The 22,732-nt window shown below is 42.7% G+C and overlaps 1 long non-coding RNA gene across 1 annotated transcript in view; it reads left to right on the top strand.

Moving 5' to 3' along the window:
* LOC308478789 overlaps positions 1–22,732 on the top strand; it is a 135,566-nt gene that overhangs the window by 95,807 nt on the left and 17,027 nt on the right. Inside the window, exon 4 of the long non-coding RNA XR_013987276.1 lies at positions 15,427–15,528. This is a non-coding gene — a long non-coding RNA (uncharacterized lncRNA). The remainder of the gene's footprint in view (positions 1–15,426; positions 15,529–22,732) is intronic.

The raw sequence follows: 22,732 nt of genomic DNA, 5'->3' as shown, positions 1-22,732 counted from the left end.
GGGCTTTAAAGGTCAGCACCAACAATTTGAATTGTGCTCGGAAACGTATTGGGTTCAAGTCCCATTATCCTACTGGTTCCTTCCAACTCTACGATTCTAACCCTCTGTGGGCTCAGAGAGAGAAGACTACTTATAATATCTGTGAAATCGTGTCTCATATGTATAGTCTTGTGTGTTTGTGTTGGCCTACTAAAGACAACTCTGCTAAATGGCTGGGTTCTTTTGTGGTGAGCTCAACTGCTGGACTAAGTTTCCATGGTGCATACACCCAACAACCCAATAGAGGTGACCCAAAGTCTGCTTTCCCTTGGCAATACACTATTGGGGACACACTTCAAAGCTCCCCATTATGCATTGCCATCCACATTTCTACCTGTACTGCACCTGATGTTACATATGGCATCAGGTAAGTAGCAGATAAAAAGGGACACGGGTGGCGCTATGGGTTAAACCACTGAGCCTAGAGGTTGCCGATCAGAAGGTCGGTGGTTCAAATCCCCGTGATGGGGTAAGCTCCCGTTGCTCGGTCTCTGCTCCTGCCAACCTAGCAGTTCGAAAGCCTGTCGAAGTGCAAGTAGATAAATAGGTACCGCTCTGGTAGGAAGGTAAACGGCATTTCCGTCTGCTGCTCTGGTTCGCCAGAAGCAGCTTAGTCATGCTGGCCACATGACCCGTAAGCTGTACGCCGGCTGCCTCAGTTAATAAAGCAAGATGAGCACCACAACCCCAGAGTCGGCCACGACTGGACCTAATGGTCAGGGGTCCCTTTACCTTTTTAAGTAGCAGATGGGAGTGGTTTGGGGAAGTCAAATTATGAATCAAATTAAAGCCTCTGGTGGGCCAAATCTGGTCCTCAGACAAGAGATTCTCACCCCTTGTGTAGATTATATTGAGTTGAATGGAGCATCTGTTTGACTCAGTATAGGGTAGCTTTCTATGCCTCATTGAAGGTTTCCCCCCTCTGGTATAAAACCTAGTTGCCAAAAAAGAAGGTCCATCTCGAGGCTTCCGGGGTGGCGCCATCGGTAATGGCGGATTCCCTCTGATTCGGAGGGAACCAGCTCTGCGGAAATTGGGTCTACACCGCTACGGTGAAGCGGGGACCCTTCAAAAATCACAGGCGGGTGAAGCCTGTGACCGTGGGACTCGGCGGGCACCTTTTGCGCCCCCCCCCAACTTGCAAAGGAGCCCAATTACGGAGGTCAGGGAAACAAGGATATGAATGTAAGGCATGGAAAGATTGATTTATTTATTTTTTCCTTTTTAAGTGTTTTTTATTCTTTTATTCTGTATTTTGTATTGTGTATTTTTCTTGTATTTTTACTTTTGTCTTTTGTTTTTGCTTTTCTTATTTTTATGTAATTCTTTTTTCTGAAATCTTAATAAATATCATTTAAAAAAATAAAAAATAAAACCTAGTTGCCTTAAGATGACTCCAGAGTGCTCAAAGTAAAGGTCCATCTCATTCAGCATTCTGTTTCCGACAATGTGCTGCTAGATGCCACCGAAAACTGTAACAGCAGGCTGTACCAGCAATGGATTTTTCCTGCTGTTAATAATAATAATTAATAATAATAATAATAATAATTTTTTAATACACCGTCCATCTTGCAGAGTTTCCCCGGCCACTCTGGGTGGCTCCCAACATCATCGTAATCATAATCATAATCATAATCATAATCATAATCAGCAACAAAACATCAAACATTAAAAACTTCCCTAAACAGGGCTGCCTTCAGATGTCTTCTAAAAGTCAAATAGTTGTTTATTTCCTTGATGGGACGGCGTTCCACAGGACAGGTGCCACTACCGAGAAGGTCCTCTGCCTGGTTCCCTGTAGCTTCACTTTTCGCAGTGAGGGAACTGCCATAAGGCCCTCGGAGCTGGACCTCAGTGTCTGGGCTGAACAATTGGGGGTGGAGACGCTCCTTCAGTTATACTAGGCCAAGGCCATTTAGGGCTTTAAAGGTTAGCATCAACACTTTGAATTGTGTTCAGAAACGTACTGGGAGCCAATGTTAACCCCTCAACATCTGGAATCTCCATGTTCAGAAAAGGAAGCATATCTTTGGAATCCACAGATATTCTTCTTCTGAATATGGAGAATCAGAGTCTTGCTAGGAAGATTATTATTGTTCATTGGTCCACCCATAACAAAAAGATGGTGAAATAGCATTGTAAATGAGCAATTTTGCACAGGCTATTTTTATTTAGACAAAACCCATCTTCTCTAAAAGGGTCAGCATCTAAGGATTAGTATGTATATATGCTGGGTTTCATGAAACTATGATATACAGATATAGATGTATACTCAGAAATGTCCAGTACAGGCTACTGTTCTTCAAAAGTGATGTGAGTTGCCATCACAGATTTCTGTAAGAGGATAAAGCAATAAATTGAGGCATGTTGCTGTCAACCCATTAAGCTTAACACAAGCATCCCAGGTTAAGTACTTCCGTAAGTCACAACTGTACAACAGAGCAGCCCATAATTAGAATTTTCAACATGCTGCGTAAGAGTCTTCTGGCATTTGTTGTGTCATTAGATGAGTGGGACATATAATTTAAAAGCAAAAGTTATAAAAATTAGGCATTTGCTAATTCATAACCCATTTACATTGTGACAGGCTATAATAGTTTTTAGATTGCTATGAAGACCTCCTTCGTGCTTCTTTGCCCTATAATGGCTCTGAAATTATTAGCGCTTGACAGCTCTAAATAAAGTTAAAATAATGGGGTTTGGCATCTCAGTGCAACTTACCCCTTTCTCATCAGTGTTGCTGCCATAATTGACAATGTCAGGTAAAAATAATTGCAAGTTGCAGAGATCTGTGACTTACAACTGAAGAAGTGTGAGTGCAAGGGTGAGGCGGAAGAGATGGAGATGCTGTACACAATCCATTCATATCTGACTCCCATTGAAAGATTAATCACGTTCAAAATGGCAGGTTGCCAACAGTGTTCATTCTGTACCTGTGTCCTGCTGAGGCATGCGGCATGTTCTGATTCAGGAATCAGAAACATTTCTATATTCTTAACACAACGTTGCATCGGGGATCTGTCTGGTACATCGCCATCTCAGCAAAATGATCCTGCTGAACAGAGGTGCCGTTTCAGAATTGGGGACACAAACATTTCATTGGGGTGAGCAAACCACACAGAAAAATGCAAAGTTCTTGGATATATTAGTCAACTTTATATTATTATTTAAATAGGAAAAGGGGTTGTGTTAAGAGTGCTTGCTGTTAATGCATTTTTTTTATACCTCCAGAGATATAAAAGTTCCCGCTAGATAACAAGATGGTCTGAAACATGTCAAGGAAGGCACAAATGTTTCCATCAGCCATCCCTAAATGCTGCTGCTCTGATGCTGAAACAAATGCATGATTGTAGATCAGTCACTCTCAGTCTACCTTACCCCCCCCCCCCCAGGGTTGTTGTGAGATTCTTTGGAGGTTAAACAGGCAATCAGAGTTACAGTGGTACCTCTGGTTACGTACTTAATTCGTTCTGGAGGTCCGTTCTTAACCTGAAACTGTTCTTAACCTGAAGCACCACGTTAGTTAATGGGGCCTGCCGCTGCTGCTGTGCCGCCGGAGCACAATTTCTGTTCTCATCCTGAAGCAAAGTTCTTAACCTGAGGTACTATTTCTGGGTTAGCAGAGTCTGTAACCTGAAGCGTCTGTAACCTGAAGCGTATGTAACCCGAGGTACCACTGTATAAATAAACAAATACCACACCAACCGGTGGTACTGTCTTTTAAGTTCCCCTTTTAACAATGCAATCCTATAAAAACCCACTCAAAAGAGAAAAGTATCAGTGAGTTCAATGGAGCATATGCCTGTGGCTGGGGAGGTGGGGTATAAGTAATAAATTATTATTATTATTATTATTATTATTATTATTATTATTATTATTTAATAGGTATGAGACTGTGGGACGTAGGTGGCGCTGTGGTTTAAACCACAGAGTCTAGGACTTGCCGATCAGAAGGTTGGCGGTTCGAATCCCTGCGACGGGGTGAGCTCCCGTTGCTGTGTCCCTGCTCCTGCCAACCTAGCAGTTCGAAAGCACATCAAAGTGCAAGTAGATAAATAGGTCCCACTCCAGCAGAAAGGTAAACGGTGTTTCCGTGCGCTGCTCTGGTTCACCAGAAGTGGCTTAGTCATGCTGGCCACATGACCCGGAAGCTGTCTGTGGACAAACGCCGGCTCCCTTGGCCAGTAAAGCAAGATGAGCCGCAACCCCAGTCATCCGCGACTGGACTTAACAGTCAGGGGTCCCTTTACCTTTAGGTATGGGACTGCAGTCTCAGGCAGAGCATGATTTTAAGCCAGAACAATATTTACCTTGCCTAAAGGTCACAAATGAGGGCAAAGGGGCCTTCCTCATGAGGGAAGTGTTCACACCCAGGCATTTGCTGTTGTAATATGTAATATGCAGTTACTGACTCACGCTTGCGTGCATGAAAGGGTTAACCTGAGCACAGATTGCAAGTGGCTGTGACTTAGCAGTCTCTCAGCAGCCTCTGCTCCCTCACTTTCTCAGTCTTTTTCTCTTCCTGCTTCCTGGAGCAAGCAAAGAAGGAGCCATGCGGCCAATGGCTCCCAGCTGAAAGAAAAACTAAATGAACTGAATCTGTTCTAAAAGGAGGTTTTAAAGCCTGCATCTTTGCTAACCTAAAGATTGCGTGGTTCCTTTTGCAAGGAAACCAAGCTCTTCTTCTCCTTGTCTGGAATCTTCTTACATCTTTGTTTTAATGCCAATGGAAGGAGACCTGTTTAATGTAACTTCTGGAAACTCTGTGAGTAAAATCTCCGCTTATTTGGAAAGCTAAGTGCCTGTGAGTTATTCTAGCCTTAGTATTTACATGGGGAACATTTGTTTAAGGGTGGGTGAGGCCAGATGTAAATCTAACCGAGTTTTAATGTGCTTGGAGCAATCATCATTGTGCCAACTCTGCTACAAGAGAATAAGAATCTCTCTTCCACATTTTTTCCTACAACAGTCTGTCCATAAGAGGCAAACATTTTTAATTCAGTCTTGGGGAAAATTCAAGTTTGAAAACAGAATGGCAATTTATGTTTCAGCAATTTTCCTAGATGGACTAGGAGACTTCTATTTAATTGTCATGCAGTTAAAGCCTCATTGCATTTCTTAACAGTCATGCCCCTCCTATGTTGTTAGCATTGATCTTTTCTAATTCTTAATAGAATATACCTGCTTATTATTATCATCATGACGACTAATAATACAACATTTCAGGCAATATTAAGTAACCTAATTCTTCCCCTTTCTCAAGAAAAGAATCCTTTATAATCACCATAAGTCTTAAAATGCTTTTTAAAATTATGCGACTTTTCAGCTTACTAACTTTCCAGGCCTCCATTTTTTTCTCTCATCTTCATTCCCTGAGGCTCCTTGGAATATGTATGAAATCCCATCAATTCAAGAGAATATGACAAATGCATCATCAGAGCAATAGAGATTTAATGAGCTATGTTATAATACTTCATCAAAACATCACTGATGGCCTTCAGCTGATGTATTGTATTCAGGTTGTATCAGCCAGTTGTCCTGTATGGAAGAAGTGGAGGTCGAACTACTGGGTGGAAGCAAGGATAAAGCGAATGAGGAAAAGGAGCCTCTAAGCTTTCTGTACTTTACCTCAAAGGAATCTAGGGTATTTCTTCAATTCGGATTTTGCACCACTGATAAATGTCTTTTGCTGTCTTTTTGTTAACAAACATACTAGAGAATAAAAACACTCTTGCCTTTTCTTTATGTGGCAAAATGTGAATTTCTGAACAAATAAGCCACCAGTCTCACTCCCACCCACCCAGTGCTTTTCCCCCTAAAAAAAATGTTTTGGGGTACTCTCATTTTCCTACTCATATTGAAATACTGCCCTTCAGTGAGGCCAAACTTAGATTCACAAAATGCTTAGGGGTATGTGTACCCGTGTGTCCCCCCAGAATAGAAGCACTGCTCTCACCTTTTGTACAACCATGTGTTGTGTTGTGTCGTGCTGTTTTGTGTGTGTGTGTGTGTGTGTGTGTGTGTGTGTGTGAAAAGAGAACACTGGCATCAATCTCCTAAGGGGAAAAGTCCAGATACAGGTCTGTTTCAGACACTAACAGTTTGCCTGTTGCAATTGGAGGATGTAAGGGAAGACATGAATCCACAGAGACCTCTCTTTTTTGCTCTCTGTGTTCCAACATGTGGAGGGGGACCTGGGAATTGCTTCACATTTCATCCCACAGAGTGTCAGAGAAAGAAAGCATCACATGAGAAAAAGATGGAACGTACAGTGGTACCTCGGGTTACAAACACCTCGGGGTACAAACACTTCAGGTTACAGACCCATAAGTAGTGCCTCAGGTTAAGAACTTTACCTCAGGATGAGAGCAGAAATTGTGCGCTGGGGGCACAGCAGCAGCGGGATGCCCCATTAGCTAAAGTGGTACCTCAGGTTAAGAACGGTTTCAGGTTAAGAACGGACCTCCGGAACGAATTAAGTTCATAACCAGAGGTACCACTGTACTTTGAATTTAAGGCTGCGTGTTGGATTCAGGTGAATTCCAAATCCTTAGCTGAAGCTGGCTGCTCATGAAAGATTTGGGCTTGTCTGAACCAAAATGGTATCATCCTGAAAACCTCAGAGGGAAAATAATGGACCACTGAAAGAATTTGGGATGCTTAGAGATGTGGATGCTAAAAAAACCACTGCAGCCAATGTTTTTGCCAAAAGCGAATCCTTTATTCTTAAGTTTGGAAGGGTGTGGAAAGGGGTTTTGTGGGTGGGTGTGGCTGGCAGGTCTCGCTTCTAATCTGGGCTCTCCAGTCTCAGTGTTTTGAGGAAGGGATGTTGAAGTAGTTTATCATCTTGTCCCTATGTGTTCTGTGCATGTGACCATTGCTAGGTCTGCTAATGGTGCTTGCTGGATATTCAAACCCTTCTGTTGCTGTAACCCCTGTCCATACACCCACTCCTGTCAGCTCAGCTTTGAACTTTCTGTGGCATTTGGTGCCAACTGAGCAGAAAATGAGCCTGAATAATTTCTTCATTAATTGTTATTTGCTAGTGCCTACAGCCATCCTTCTGAAATTTCTCAGGTTGCTTTCCTAGGGGCACCTCTACAATATATGTATATATTTTCCTACTGAAATCATTGCTCATAAAACAACAGGGAGAGAACTGAATCCCTCTACCCCAAATCAGCTTTACCTAGAGCAACAACCATCCCTGCTGCACCTATCCTTCTGGAATTTGTTATATTTCTAACCTCAGCAGAAGAACTCAAAAAGGAATGCCAAAACTTGGCTGTGACACCCCTGTGCTCTTTCGCCACTCCAAGGTAATAGCACTAACACAGCATGGAAAAAAGAGTTCAAGGACTCACTCCAGAGTCTCTCTCTTTACAGTACCGTAAATTTCGCTCTATAACACGCAGATTTTTTCTCCTAAAAAGTAAGGTGAAATGTCTGTGCGTGTTATTGAGCGAATGTGTGGTCCCTGGAGCTCACTTGCCGGAGCGCAGGGGCAAAATAGGCAAAAATCAAGCAAAAATAAGATCGGGCGGGCGGAGGGAAGGGGGAAGGCGGAAGCTTTCCTGCATTCTGCCTCAGGGTCTTACTGCCCACCGGCTTCTGTTGCTGCGTTTGCTCAAACTCAACAAAGAGCAGGGAATCCCCTGCCCTCCTGGCAAGCAGAGGGTTAAGGAAAGGATCGAGTCCTCCCTTCTAATTCTTTCCTAGTCACACTGCGTGCAGGCTCCAGCCCACCACTTCCTCCTCTCCGTGCTCTAGGGACTCGCAGGCAGCCGAAAAGCAAAAGCATGCAGGTGGGAGAGAGAGACAGAGAGAGGGCTGGCTTGGGTGGGTGGGGGGGGAACTTTTGCTTTACAATGGTAGGTTTCTCATTTCTTTTCCAAAAGCAGAGAGCCCTGCCCCCAGGCCCCCTCCAAATTACAGCTTCTCCAAGCAATGTACTGCTGGAGGGAGACAGTATGCTTGTTTGGAAGAGAAACCCTGCTTCCCTGCTCGTAAGTAACAGCAGGCTGGATTGCTGGAGTGAGACATGGAAATCTCTGGATTTATATGCTGTATATCAAATATCTTAATCTATACTTTCTACACGCGGCTGGTAAATCAGAATCTCCTGAGCCAGGAGGATTACAGCATCTCTCCTCTCCCCTTCATTATTCTTTGAAGAAGTATAACGTGAGAATGTTTTTTATATATATTTTTTAAAGTTCTTTTCCTCATTGTGTGCTATACACTGATAATTGCTGCCACAATAACAATTGATTGAAAATGGAATTTAGTCTCCCCCCCCCCCATAGAGAGCTGTTCTTCAGACGTTTAGCCTTAATACAGTGGCTGATGTAATACCCTTCTGCTTCACTAGGCATTTTATATAGGGACATTAAAATTGATTTTCTACATCTTGGCAGATGAAAAAAAGTGTGTTACATGCCCTATTGCCCAAAAGTGTGCAAGCACAGAGCAAAGGTTGCAGTGACAGAGGTGGCCAAAAAAGAAATACCGTAAATAAAAAAGAAATCATACTTCGTATATCCTGTCTGGCTTGGGTGGGTGGGTGGGGTGGGGGCTTTTGCTTTCCTTCCCTCCCCATTTAAAACGTGGTGACAAAGCACGGATCCACATGGATCCTCAGGATTTTTGCATTGGGTCACCCCAAATTCACCATCAGATCACATTACATGTCCATGGCTACAGTCTGTACCAAAAAAATCACGCACCCACTGTTGCCTGGGGCTGCAATGGTGCAAAAACGTGGTTACAAAGCATGGATCCACATGGATCCTCAGGATTTTTGCATTGGGCTACTCCAAACTCACTGTCAGATCACATGTCTGCGGCCACAGCATGAACCACAAAAATCATACACCCACTGTTTCATTTAGAATATTTTTTTTCTTGTTTTCCTCCTCTAAAAACTACGTGCGTGTTATGGTCTGGTGCGTGTTATAGAGCGAAAAATACGGTATATCATGTCCTCACTCAAGGGTCAAAACACTTTAGCCTCACCACAGGCATCAACAAAAGCTTAAAATAAAGAGGAAGCCAAGAGCAGTTCCCCTGAAATACTGTATTTTTCCGTGTATAAGATGATGTTTTTTCTTTAAAAATTTAGTCAAAAATTGGGGGTCGTCTTATACACACATGCTGAATGCACAGGGGTGAAGAAGAAGAAGAAGAAGAAGGAGGAGGAGGAGGAGGAGGAGGAGAAGAAGAAGAAGAAGAAGAAGAAGAAGAAGAAGAAGAAGAAGAAGAGCTTACCTTCCTGTGGCTGCTGTGGTTCTACCAACCATTGCTGGCTGACTGCCGGTTGTTGTTTTCCCCATTTTTTAGCAAATGCCCAGGTTGGAAGGGGGGGTTGCAGTTTGCTCATCCAACCCAAAAAAGCTTGACAATTTTGAGAGAACAATTGCCCCCCCAAAAGCTCAAAAATAAAATAAAATAGGGGGTCGTCTTATACATGGAGAAATACGGTATACTCTCCCTAGGAAGCAGTCCAGTTTCTCCCAAAAAGTTCACACCATGGGTGTTACCGTCTTGCATCACAGGGGTCTACACAAATCTATACACCATGGATAGCTAACCTCATTCCTTTCCTGTGTTGCTGGGTTACAATTGCCATCAACTCCAGCTGCCACACCCAGTGATCAAGGATGATGGGAGTTGTAGTTCAACAACATTTGGAGAGCATCACATTACTTACTACTGAAGATAATGTAAATCAGGAGTGACTTCCTCAAATAAAATCATATGGCTTTGCACAGCCAGAGACATAGGCATACAAGTGGCCGACTTGAAAGCTTCCCGGACATTCTTGCCCTGTGGATACTGCTACTTACACAGCCACAATCAAATTTAGACTGGTAGATGGGTGGGAAACTGATAGCAGCAACAGTGAAACCTAGAGAAGTGACTCATTTAATAATAATAATAATAATTTATATACCACCCTATACCTGGAGGTCTCAGGGCAGTTCACAGAATAAAATCAAGATATAAAACCACAAAATACATAATAAAAATAAAAACAGCAACCCAATAGTCCCCCCAAAAAAACACATTTTAAAAGGGCATAGGATGTAAATAAATCAGATCAACCAAAGGCCTGGTTAAAAAGGAATGTTTTTGCCTGGTGTCTAAAGGTGTATAATGAAAATGCCAGGCCAACTTCCCTGGGGAGAGCATTCCACAGACAGGGAGCCACTACAGAAAAGGCCCGTTCTTGTGTTGCCACCCTCTGCACCTCTCAAGGAGGAGGCACACGAAGGAGGGCCTCAGAAGATGATCTCAGGGTCTGGGGAGGTTCATATGGAAAGAGGCAGTCCTTGAGGTATTGCAATCCTGAGCTGTTTAAGGCTTTATAGGTCAAAACCAGCACTTTGAATTGGGCCCAGAAATTAACTGGTAGCCAGTGCATTAGATCCAGGATCGGTGTACTGTGCTCAAACTGTCTTGCTCCGGTGAGCAACCTGGATGCTGAATTCTGCACCAGCTGAAGTTTCCAAACCGTCTTCAGAGGCAGTCCTTATAAAGTCCATTATCATCACCTTGCATGCATCTGATAGGGACGTAGAGGCATATGCTTTTGTCCGAGGAAATCCACAGCCCTCACACAGGATAATATAGAACAAGGGATAGATCTCCCAACCCCAAATCTCTATTGTGCTCAGTCTTTGGTTGCCTCATTTGGGGGCCTGGCAACCAGAAGCCACTAATATTTCATTGTTTCTATGACCCCATTGGAGGATGGCAGTAGGGAAAAAAGAATTATTTTGTAAAATGAAGCAGAACAGTGAAAAGATCAGCTTTCCAAATGGTTTGCATTGGTAAAACAGTGCTTCCGCTTCAGAATTTGATGCCCGAATCCAACATCTTGGAAATTGGCTATAACCCCAGCTTTGATTGCTCTGATCATTGATCTCATCCAAACAAAAGCTATCTCATGAACTGTAAGAGCACTGTTGCATCCAGCCAGCAGGAAGATCAGAAAGCGTCGTCCAAAAAAACCGAAAGGTGGTGGGGTGTACTTTTTTTTCCTTTTTCTTTTTGCTCACACAACTGTTGATGCTCTTGAATAATTAAAGTCAAACATCATTAAGGTTGTAACCTCCATTAAGAACCCATTGTATTTGCAAAGGAACCCTGTCACTAATTGCTTCTCCAGCTATTCTCTCAATGTCGTTTGTGTACGAGGACCAAGGCTCTGGCACTCGCCCAGAGTTGAGTATGGGCAATTTCCTCTAAATGATGAGCTGAATCTATTTTTTTACTCACTTTGCCTTTTGTATTGTACAACACCACCCCCATTTTTTATTGTTGTTCATGGGGGGCCGTTTATAACACTTAAGCAAGGAGCTTGTCACATTTCGCTGTAACTATCTATATGTTCAGTCATTAAAATGGCTCAGAGTGGCAACTGATTCTGAATATTTTAAGCTAAGAAAACCCCCTAAAGGCACCATTATAGTTGAGGTCTGCTCAAGCATTTACCCTACACACGTAGTTCAAAAATGTTCTCTGGCATGCCCGGTAATTGAATTAGGAATGGAATCGTGATTTTGGAACATTCTTCGCAACACACACGGACTGTTGGAGTTCAACAACATCTGGAGGGCCACGCTACCCCATTGTGTTTAGGTTTAGTCATGTAGGTGTTTGTTCCATCTCAAGAAGAAAATGTGAACTTAATGGCTGAATTCGATACACTGGACCCCAAATAAAGGCCTTAGAAACAGAATGAAATGCTGTAGATGCAACAGCAAGGTTCATTCAGTTTGTAATGTAAGAGTTAATTCTGTTAGTGTCAACTAGCCAAGATGTGGGCAAGCAGACGTGTTGCCTAGCAACCAAGCAAATTAGCACAATCTTCATTGAGGTGGCTCATGTTTTAATTCACTCTGTAGTTCTGAGGGAGTTTTTTCTCTGTGTGTTTGGTCTCATGTCTCCTTGCTAAGCAGAAAGACAAAAGTGTTATTAGAACTTTTCTCTCTGAGCAGCATTATTTGAGTGACTTCGCTAACATGAAGGGCAACACATTCCTTCATGGAAGTCCTAGGAGACTGGCTCACTCTATTTTGCCATCCTGGTTAAAAATCAATGTTGTGTCTTTTAACCACTGTATTTTGTTTTATTTGGGAGTAGGTAGAATAGTATTAGAAATGTTTTTCCTTCCTAAATAGTGCATTCCACAGAGGCAAATGCACTATGTTGGTTGGGAGGGAAGAGTCAGTTGCTCATTCCATCCTCTCTTATGGTAAGGGAAGCTGAAGGATTTCAAAACAACAAATATATACAGTGTGTGTGTGTGCGCGCGCGCGCTTGCATATGAACATTAGACACATGGCATCAGTAATCTGTGATGGAGCAAAATGTCCTTCAGATGTTGTTGAACTTCAGACCCCACCATTCCTGACCATTGGCCATTCTGACTGGGTCTGATGGACCTTGCTTAGATACTCAAGGGCAGGATCCACCAAAATTAGTGGTAAGTAATTAAAAGACTATTGATTTCAGAGGGTCAACTCTGAATATGGCTTAAACGGATGCCACTCATTGTATAGAATATGGCAAGCATTCAATGTAGGAAGTCCAAAAATGCCTCAAGTATCTACTATGAACCTTCACAACTCGTATATATCCATAAGTCTCTATTAGTCTGTCACAAATTTGCTGTAATTAATAAACTAAACTCTAAAACTTTTCATGCGGTGACTGTCTATCCTTCATAATTCTAACTGTAGAGGATTACATGATACATTTAATCACCGTCCGTTATATATAGAATATTTCTTAATTATATAAAGTGGTCGGCAACTTATTCGGGGGGTTTCCATCCTTATACTTCATTATTATTTGGAACACCCTGCTCTCCCCACTCTGCCATTTTTGACCGGTGTGGTGACAAGATCAAGGTCTGATTCCATGGTGAATTACCACATGGCTTCCTCGCCACAAACTGCATATAGGAATGCTCTAGTTTTGGTTGGGAGTGGGGATACAAAGCAGCTCATCACAGGCAAAGTGCTCATGATCATTAGCCCTAATTAAGTCACATGGGTATTGTTCCCTCTCGGGCGCTTTTATTATCTCCTGAAGTTGATAGAACTTCAACTGACTGGGGATCATTCGCCTAATTATTAGTCTATAGATTATCATTGGCACTTAGACAGGGACAGAAGGTTTGATCTATCTAATGCATTCATTACCTCACCGCCATAGAATTACAGATCAGAAGTTCTCAGGGAAATGAACCTCTTAGCCAGAGAAATGGCAAGCTTCTTTGTGGCATTTCTGTTGCCAGTTCACACATACATGTTCATAGCTAGGGCACCACATGTAGGGCACCATACTGTTTCTTACATCTCCTTTCATTGATCAGTCCTATACTTTTCCTACATATAATTTCTATGCATTTTTTATATTTTAATGCAAGTCAGTGCATATATTAATGTATGCCTATGCATTTTTTCATTGTGAACCACATCACATAATGTGGTATCTGACAGATTTCTGTAATAAATTCCACACCATACTTTTCAAGGGAGAAAATCAGTTTGGCCCACATCAAAATGTAGATCAAATGAAATCCTTCAGCTTCCCTTACCATAAGAGAGGACATGTTGTGCTCCATTAGCACCTACTCAAAGTCAGTCTGTGTTACAGTGCAGTGCTTTCTGCCTCTTCTTCCTCTCTCTCACTCAAGCCTGTTGCTTATTCAGCATCCAGCCATTCTTCCCCCAACCCTCTTCTGACTTATCTTCCATGTCACACCACCATCTCCTGGCTCAGAGCCATCCTCTTCTGAGGCTTTCCTAGGTGGTTTTCCAGCCTCTCCGGCCTGTCCCTCCCTTCTAATTTGTCCTTCCTAGCTTATCTTCCATTTTCTCTTATGCTTCCGCATCTTTGTCCACATTTTAACATTCTGAAATGCTCTGTGAGGTGAGGCTACTTAAATGATGGAAATTCCTGATACCTTGAAATTAAGACAAACCCACCCAGGAGGATGTTACCTACATTTTCTCTCCTCTTTAATAATTTCCAAACACAAATTATTTTCATTATCTTCTGTAGAATAATAAAAAAAGCAGAATAAATGTTTGGTACATGAAATATACTCGGAGTTGCGTGTTGATTTCATGCTCTTTATTTCAGCCCATGGTAAACAGTGAGTGAGTGTGTTTCCCCCCAAAACCTCTGGCTATATATACATTATTTACAAAATGGGTCCCATGTGATTGGCTGATTCAGCTCCCCTCCTGGAGCCTGATTGGCCTGCTCCTGCAGGCCAATCAGGTTGCTGATTCACTTCCTCCTGGAGCCGGATTGGGTGGCTCCTGCAGACCAATCAGGTTGCTGCCTCCTACCTGCCTATTGTTCTAGGATCCAAGCTCAGTACAACAGCATACCAGCATATCTAGTGTCATGTTGCCTTAACACTACCCAGGGATGCACCCGTGCCCAAGGAGATCTCACGTGGCACCCACAGGGTCCCCCAACCCCTGCTGCAATTATGCCTGAAGGACAGGGAGGCCAGCTTGAAAAAAATATTGGGGGGAGGGGCAAGTAAGCCCCATCCCACATAACCAGTCACAAGACACAGTGCACACACACCACTTGAATAGCCCGTAAATTCTGAAGAAGCCCAGATCTCTCAAATATTGGCTGCTATGCTGACAGAGATATTCTATTGTGGCCAATAGAGTAAGTTGAGATGTGCCCTTAGTTGTGGTGTTGATGGGTGTAGTATCCACAGAATTTTCACCAGTTTGCTAATGTGCCCCGGGCCTGAAAAGTTTGGCAACCCCTGTTTTAACACATTGCTGCATGCTAAGTCCTGAGGGGCATCTGTTTGGAAACAGAATGGACCTTTGTTCTGATCCAGAAAGACTAGTCCCAACGTATGAAACTGCAGGCGTGTTTCCTAAACACAGCGGCAACATGCTTTGCAACTGATTTTTCTCCGAAAGGAAAGTATGCCTCTAAACCTATTCCCTTTATTTCTGGAACTGTTAATTTGCATCAGGTTGTTTTCCATGTCTCTTGACTGATTGGCTGAGAACAGTAAAATATGAGCCTTGCCCCTGCTTATTGTCCAGAGGCTGCTAAAAGTTCATTTGTATGAAAGACTTCTTTATCTGTTGTTTTTTTAAAAAGGACTACCTTGCAGAAGACTTTCTGTGCAAATTAGAGGCATTGTCTGAATACTGTCAAGTGTGCTCTTAATTTAATAACAGGGTGTCATGAGAAAATGCATAATGCTGAAACGGGGCAATTAGAGGAACATAATTATTTGAGGCTTTAAAACACATTTCCTCCCTAAAGAATGGGATTGTGAACAAGCACAAAAGGGCAGTGTTCAACTGTGTGCTTTTTTTTTTATAGAAGCAAGGCTATGTCTGTTCCACAGTTCTTCAGCCCTGCTGCACAGAGAGGAGAGTACAGGTCTGGTGTGGCGTTCAGCATCTTCAGAATCCCGACATTGGTGTAAGTTTCCAGCTTCTAAGATTGAAGAGATAAGCATGAGAGTGAGCAAAAGCTGGTGAAATCTCAAAAGAAGGAAAGTGTTGTGACTTCCATGTAGATGTCTTGCTAGGTTTGGTCAGAGGGGGAAGAAGATTGGGATGAGAATCTGGAAGCGGAGGATCTGATCCTGAGGAGAGACCTAGAGGCATTGAGCCAGATCCAGGGGAGGGAAAGAGCCAAGTGTCAGGGGCAAAGCCTGTCTCAGTGCCACTGGCATGACTTGAACGTTGCCTCCTGCCAGCAAAGAACCTTCGCGCACACATCCAGGGAGTTGCTTGGAGATGGATAAGACAGTGAACTGATTCCGTTGACTCCATCCACTCCAACACCATGGCCTTTCCGTGAGTGCTCCTCCCTTGGGCAGCTAGTAGCAGCTGTTGCAGAGTGGGGGAAGAAAAGGAGGAGCTGCAGCCCAGGCCTATGGGATGTGATGTGCCAACTCTGAGGGGCAGGCAGAGGGCAGTGCCACCTTGGACGGGAAGAAATGGGAAGCAGACTGGAAAACTTGATAATAATAAAAAAAGCTTTGTGCATCCGCATCTAATTTTGCTGCTTTCTAAAATTTATTTATTGTTATCTGTTTTTGTTTTTTGTAAATCTACCAAAGAATAAAATGATATGAAATCGGGATTAATGGGTTTTCTCAGGACAGTGGAGGACGTGTGTGCTGTGTCCCCTTAGAGCAGTGGCAGTGGCATTTACCGTGCTTGGGGGACACACACAAAAATGGGGTGTTTTTTTTAAAACTGTAGGTGGGTTCCCATGAGGCAAGACACAGTGATAACAGCAAGAACGTTTACGGTGGTACCTCAGGTTACATACGCTTCAGGTTACAGACTCCGCTAACCCAGAAATAGTGCTTCAGGTTAAAAACTTTGCTTCAGGATGAGAACAGAAATCGTGCTCCGGTGGCACAGCGGCAGCGGGAGGCCCCATTAGCTAAAGTGGTGCTTCAGGTTAAGAACAGTTTCAGGTTAAGAACGGACCTTCAGAACGAATTAAGTACTTAACCTGAGGTACCACTGATTTGAATTAACAGAACTGAACAACAGGGACAAAGCAACTGCTTATATACATTTCCGAAGGCCTGGGCCACTCTCACTCCCAAGCTGATTGGCTGTCTAAACTTCCAAGCTGCGAATCATGACTCTCAGGTTCAGGGCCCATGGCAGAAGGCCAAATCCTGAAATGTTCTGTGATTGGATATCATGTACCAAATCAGAACACAGGGGCTCAGAATCCTCGGTCCAGACTCGAGCTCAGGCAAACACAGACCACCGAATACATAACAAGGGTCAAGGAGGGTCAGTTATGGGGGGAGCTGGAAATGTCCTTATTTTTATCTGAGGAATGTTAAAAGACTGGCAAAAACTGAGTTGGGAGTTGAAATACTACATCCACCTACAAAGGCCTGGACAGGGGGCAGTGACTGAGTAGCACATAAGGACATAACACAGGAGTCTGTATTCAAGTGAGTCAGACCATTCATCTATTAAACTCACTATTGCCTACTCTCTCCGGCAGCTGCTCTCAGATAGGGGTCTGTTCCAGTTTGTCCTGGAGATCCAGTGTGGTGTAGTGGTTAAATGCAGTGGACTCATAATCTGGTGAACCGGGTTCGCGTCCCCGCTCCTCCACATGCAGCTGCTGGGTGACCTTGGGCCAGTCACACTTCTCTGAAGTCTCTCAGCCCCACTCACCTCACAGAATGTTTGTTGTGGGGGAGGAAGGGAAAGGAGAATGTTAGCCGCTTTGAGACTCCTTCGGGTAGTGATAAAGCGGGATATCAAATCCAAACTACTCTTCTTCTTCTTCTTCTTCTTCTTCTTCTTCTTCTTCTTCTTCTTCTTCCGTTTTTACCTGGGACCTTTTCCATGAAAACACAATCCTTCCTTAGCATTTTCAGTGACTGGGGCAAGAGGTGTAGTTAACTAGTGGAGAGACCATAGCTTAGTAGTGGAGCACATTTTGTGTGCAAAGGGCCCCCAGTACAGTCGCTGGTATCTCCATCTATGAGGTGATGTTGGACACCTTCTGCTGGAGGACCTGGAAATCTGTTCCCTGTCACAGTAGGTGATTTTCTGCTGGAAAGACAGATCTGTTAAAAACGGTTTCTCTTGTTATTAGATTTTCAGAGTTTTATGCACAGGAGCAAAAAGGGCAGAAAAAGATTTATGTAAGATAAGCAAATACATGCACCATGTTTGCTTGACTGCATAATTTTTTAAAAGCAGGATTCTTGTGGGGGGTGTTGGTTTAGGATTTGGATGCACTAATTTATTTTTAGCATGGACTCTACACAGCCCCCAAATATAATGAATGCATCAAGGCTGCTGCAGGCAAGAAAATCATAAGAGCTGAGATTAGCTTAATAGACACAAGGCAGATCATGGTGCTGCAAGATGTGCAGTCTTGATTCCATGGACTAGCTAAATACTTTGGGAGGAAAAGTAGACTTGGTTCCTTAATGGGATTTGGGAATATCTGTCCCTCCTTCTTATCTGTGCCAGAGAATGAGACAGGCTGCCATTCAACATTCTAGTGAAGCATTCAGTAAATAAATGAAGTAAAATCCCAGTTCTAGGAATCAAAAACCAACCAAGCAAGCAACAAAAAACCTGGTTGACATGTCACAAACAGATTTATCTGTAAGGACACTTGTCCTGTTGTACTTGGTGCTATTTACTTATGAGTAAAACATGCTTGCGATTTAGCTGTAGAATGTTCTGTGGAATGTCATTGCAAACTGAAGGAAGAGGTGGGACTTGATTCTGCAATGTCTTGCCCCCTCCCAATGCCCCACATGGGCCCATGCAAGAAGGTAGCTAAATGACATTATACTCAGAACAGCCATCACTTGCAGATGAACCAATCGATGTTCACATCATACCTCATACAGAAACTGTCAAGAGTTTGGCATATATTGATTCTTGTCAGGGAAAAAGGCAGGGTATAAATAAATATACATGATGATGTGCATAAATATATAATCTGGTACAATTGCTGGCTGAAGGGATAAAGAAACTTAAGGTTTATTTTTCATGGCAAACATAGCAATTTTGAGTACAAGCTGACATGCAGCCAACATGGCATCAAGAAGTTAATATGCATACTGACTTGAAGAAGACGCAGAAAGGAAGTAAAGGAGGAAGAAAAAAACAATCTACATGAAGTTACTTATGAAGGAATTTGTGAGGAAAGAATAGGCTGTCTTTCTGCCTATCACCCTGACTGGTTTGTGTAACTTATTGTAAGTGTTGCTGCTTGACTCCCAACAGAAACAACATCTATACACAAGTCTTTTCCAAGACTTTACATCAAGAAAACTAGTTCAGTTTAGTGTATGGAGTGCTAAACTGGGAGACAAGGTTCAAGGTTGGCCTTCAGCGATCTCACAGGCTTGTCATCATCAGATAAAATGAGACAACCATATACCAGAGGTGAGGATATTACAGCCCTTAAGATGCTACTGGACTCCACCTCCCATCAGATGCAGTCAGCATGACTAATGGTCAGAGGTGATGGAAGTTGTAGTCCAACAACATCTGGAAGTATACGGTTCCTGCAAGATACTCGATCTTGGATGGAAGGTTGAGATGCAAATATAATAGATCCATAACTAAACCAAACCTACTCATAGATTTAACTAATGGAAAACAGGGGAACCTCAGGTACTCAACACAGTTAACCTGAGAGAATGACGATATCTAGCTGTATAATTGTATGTAGCATAGTAAAAATGTCTTGCAGGAAATTTAAAATCAATACAGTATTGAATGCATTTAGCCAGACTACCTAATTATATCCCAGTGATTTAAAAGCAATGATCATACATTTTAAAAACACTGCTTCCATTGTATAACTCTAGACACACTTCCCCCAGTAGCTATGAATCTAGTGATGTTACAGAACTTGTCCAGACTCCCAAAGAGGTCAATGAGTCTTTCCATTGACTTCATAGCTTTAGACCGGTCCCCTAATGAACAGTGTATAATTCATGTACAGAGCATTACACAATATATTCCATCTTCCCTTGTCATATTACTGTAATGGATCATACCTTATTAATCCTGCCTGCATTCCACTTGATGATCCTAATGGATAGCCTTTTAAGTCATGTTGCCAATTTTACCTTTCTCTGCTGGGCAATGGTTCAGAACGATGCAAGGAACAACTGCGAGGGTTTTAGTCTATACCAGGAGATTCCAAAATAGGGCAGACTTCAGGGTCTCAGGCAGGTGCTATATCTCACAGGGCTACTGTGAGAATTAAATAGGAGTTGGCAGGCCTCATTGCCCTGTACCCCTCATATTAGTGGCCAGAGAAGAGAACAATATACAAGTCCTTTCAAAAAATATCAGTGTATACTAACCAATGAGAATATTTTAGAAAACTGTGTATAGTGAAATGCTCTTGGACCTATATTATCATGCCTGAAGTCATAACTTTCTGTAGGGATGTAAGCAGCACAAATTTTCACATGTATGAATTGTTGTGGATAATGGAACAACTCAGGGAAGCAAAGGAGGGACTTTTAGCACAGTAATATAAAAGAGCAAGAAACTGGCAGATGATGTTGAAGTTGAAGCACCCAGACAAAACCCAAAACAGGGAGGAAAGTGCCAACTAACCCACAGAAGAGTTCTCCCTGCAGTCCTCTACATTCCCTATTTGGGTTTGCTTAGGACTTGTTTCCGGGAAGAAGACCAACCTGTTTACAGTTTGCTGAAACTACATCTGTCTCAGATGTACCACACTGATGCGCTTTCAAGGCTGTGCCAATTCTCTTCAAGAATTTTGCAAATTTCACAGAATCATAGAATTGTGGAGTTGGAAGGGATCCTGAGGATCATCTCGTCCAACTCCCTGCAATGCAGGAATATGCAGTTGTCCCATGAGGGGATCAAACCTGTGACCTTGGCATTATCAGCACCATGCTCTAAGCAACTGAGCTATCCAGTCTTTGAAAGCTTTGGAGATGGATCTGTTGCTTGGCATGAGTTGTGGCCAAAAATACCAAATAAATACAGCCATGATTGTGTGACATATGCAAGGAGAACCTTACTGAACTATTGGAACACACCCAATGGTTTCCTGCTACTTTCCCACTGTTACAGCACTTTCACTTCCAGCTCCAACATGCATAATTGAACGGCGCTTTAGCACTTTGTACAGGGTGAAGACATGGCCCTGTTCAACAATGAACGGAGATGGATTGTCTAGCTTGTGTTTGTTGAGTGCCCATGGAGAAAAGTTGATGGCCTATCCTATGGGGAAATTTATAAAAGACATGATTGAACATTGAGACCAAGACCCTCAACAACTCCAGTTCTTGTTTAAAGAATGATCCACATCATATCATACTTTCCTTTATGTTACCAATAAGCAAGCATTAGCAAAAATGTCTGCCATTCACTACATACAAAGCAGATTCTGTGTAAAAGGTATGAAACTTATCCTTGAGGTTTTTAAAATTAGGTTTAGGGACCTCCAATATTGTTCAATGGACAAATTGAAGCTGTATGTTTTTCTCGTGGTTTACTCTGTTATGGTTAAATGGGCAAATAAGGCAATTTGCTAGGAGTTGGTCCTGAAAGGTGTAATCCCACATAATACAGTAAATCACAAATAGGCACAGCCCAATAACGTTTCTCATTGCTTCTCATCAGCACCATGTTATGTTGTGTGGGGCTGAGTCATAGAAAGAGTAAATATGCCATAACCCTTCCATCCCGCCCACCAAAATTATTTCTGCAGACACCCATGGGCAGAGATAAGGGTGACAAATTGGGTGCACTTGTTGCAGAAAGATGAGGCAGAAACCCTTGCAATTAATTTTTTAATAAGAAAGCGGAATGGGAGAAGTAAGGGGAATGAGGTCTGAATGTGGGGAAACGTTGCACAAACATTAGGTTTCCTTTTGGTTGCAGAGCAGGGCATGGGGTGATGATTACAAGAGTCAGTCAAAGGCTTCACAGAAAGATGGGCTTTGAATGAAGAAAGAGGCAAAACAGACCAGAGGCAAAACAAATAAATCTGTGGCATTCTGGTATGTCTTTATTAGTCTTGTTAACAAGAGAGACCAGTATTTGAAACTTCTGATTCAGACGGGGAAGTCATGACTTCATATTCATAGCAGGTTTGTGTTACAAGGTTTGTTTTGCCACTCAGAACATCCGCAGGCAACATTGATCCTTGGTAAACTCTGATGAAGACCTGAGAAGAGAGAGAGAGAGAGAGAGAGAGAGAGAGAGAGAGAGAGAGAGAGAGAGAGAGAAACAGAGATCTGCATTACGCACATTGTCTAACCTTTTATTCTGTGATATATCTGCATCTGCTGCTTTGTATAGCATGTTATTTTTCTTTGTGGTTGTTTCTGTCATTATTAAATAAAATAAAATAAAAAGGGGAGGCAGGACCAGGTATAAAGAAAAGAGAAGAAGGAAGGGAAGGAGGGAGATGGGGGACAGGAAGACAAGGAGGTGGGAATTGGCAGAGTTATTTATGACCATGGGCATAGCCAGGGGGCAGAGGAGGGCTACTCCTCCCCATCAAGTAAATAAATATAAATACTTAATTAAAAGTAGAAATTGTAGAAAGATTTTGACAGATTTTTCTGAACACTTGGGGTCCAAAGAAAGTAATTTAAAACAACTGTTGCCGAGACATTTCATTCCAAATCTGCTAGACAGAGCCAGACAGAGGATGGCGTTAGGAGGGTGTCCTGCCCCACTAACATAAACCCTGGCTGCACCCATGTTTATGACAAGAGGAGTGTAGTTAACACCTACAGCCCCCCCACACCCAATACTCTACTTGTTATTGCAATGTAATGCTAGAACAAAGACAGCACATAAAGTTTAAGTATCTAGTATTGGGATAGACCTACCCCACACCTTTACTCTAAAGATGTAATACACACATACTATGTGAGCTCTCTCTTCTTCCTCACTGTTGTTGATGAGACTGCCACGATTCCAGGGCTGAGTATGAAATCCGCCTTGAATCCCTTGGGTCTCCATATTTCTGCTTCTTAACAGTAGGTGGGGAAAGAGGAGATGAGTTATTTTCACAAATGTTTTCGCATTTGTAGTGTGAGAGATTTGTGGGGGGGAGAAGGAAGGGGAGATTGTGTGAGAGAAAACGAGAGAGAAAAGCGTAGGTA

Source organism: Podarcis pityusensis (assembly GCF_964106645.2).
Source record: "Podarcis pityusensis genome assembly, chromosome: 6".
NCBI lineage: Eukaryota > Metazoa > Chordata > Lepidosauria > Squamata > Lacertidae > Podarcis > Podarcis pityusensis.
This window is presented reverse-complemented; position numbering and strand designations above follow the sequence as displayed.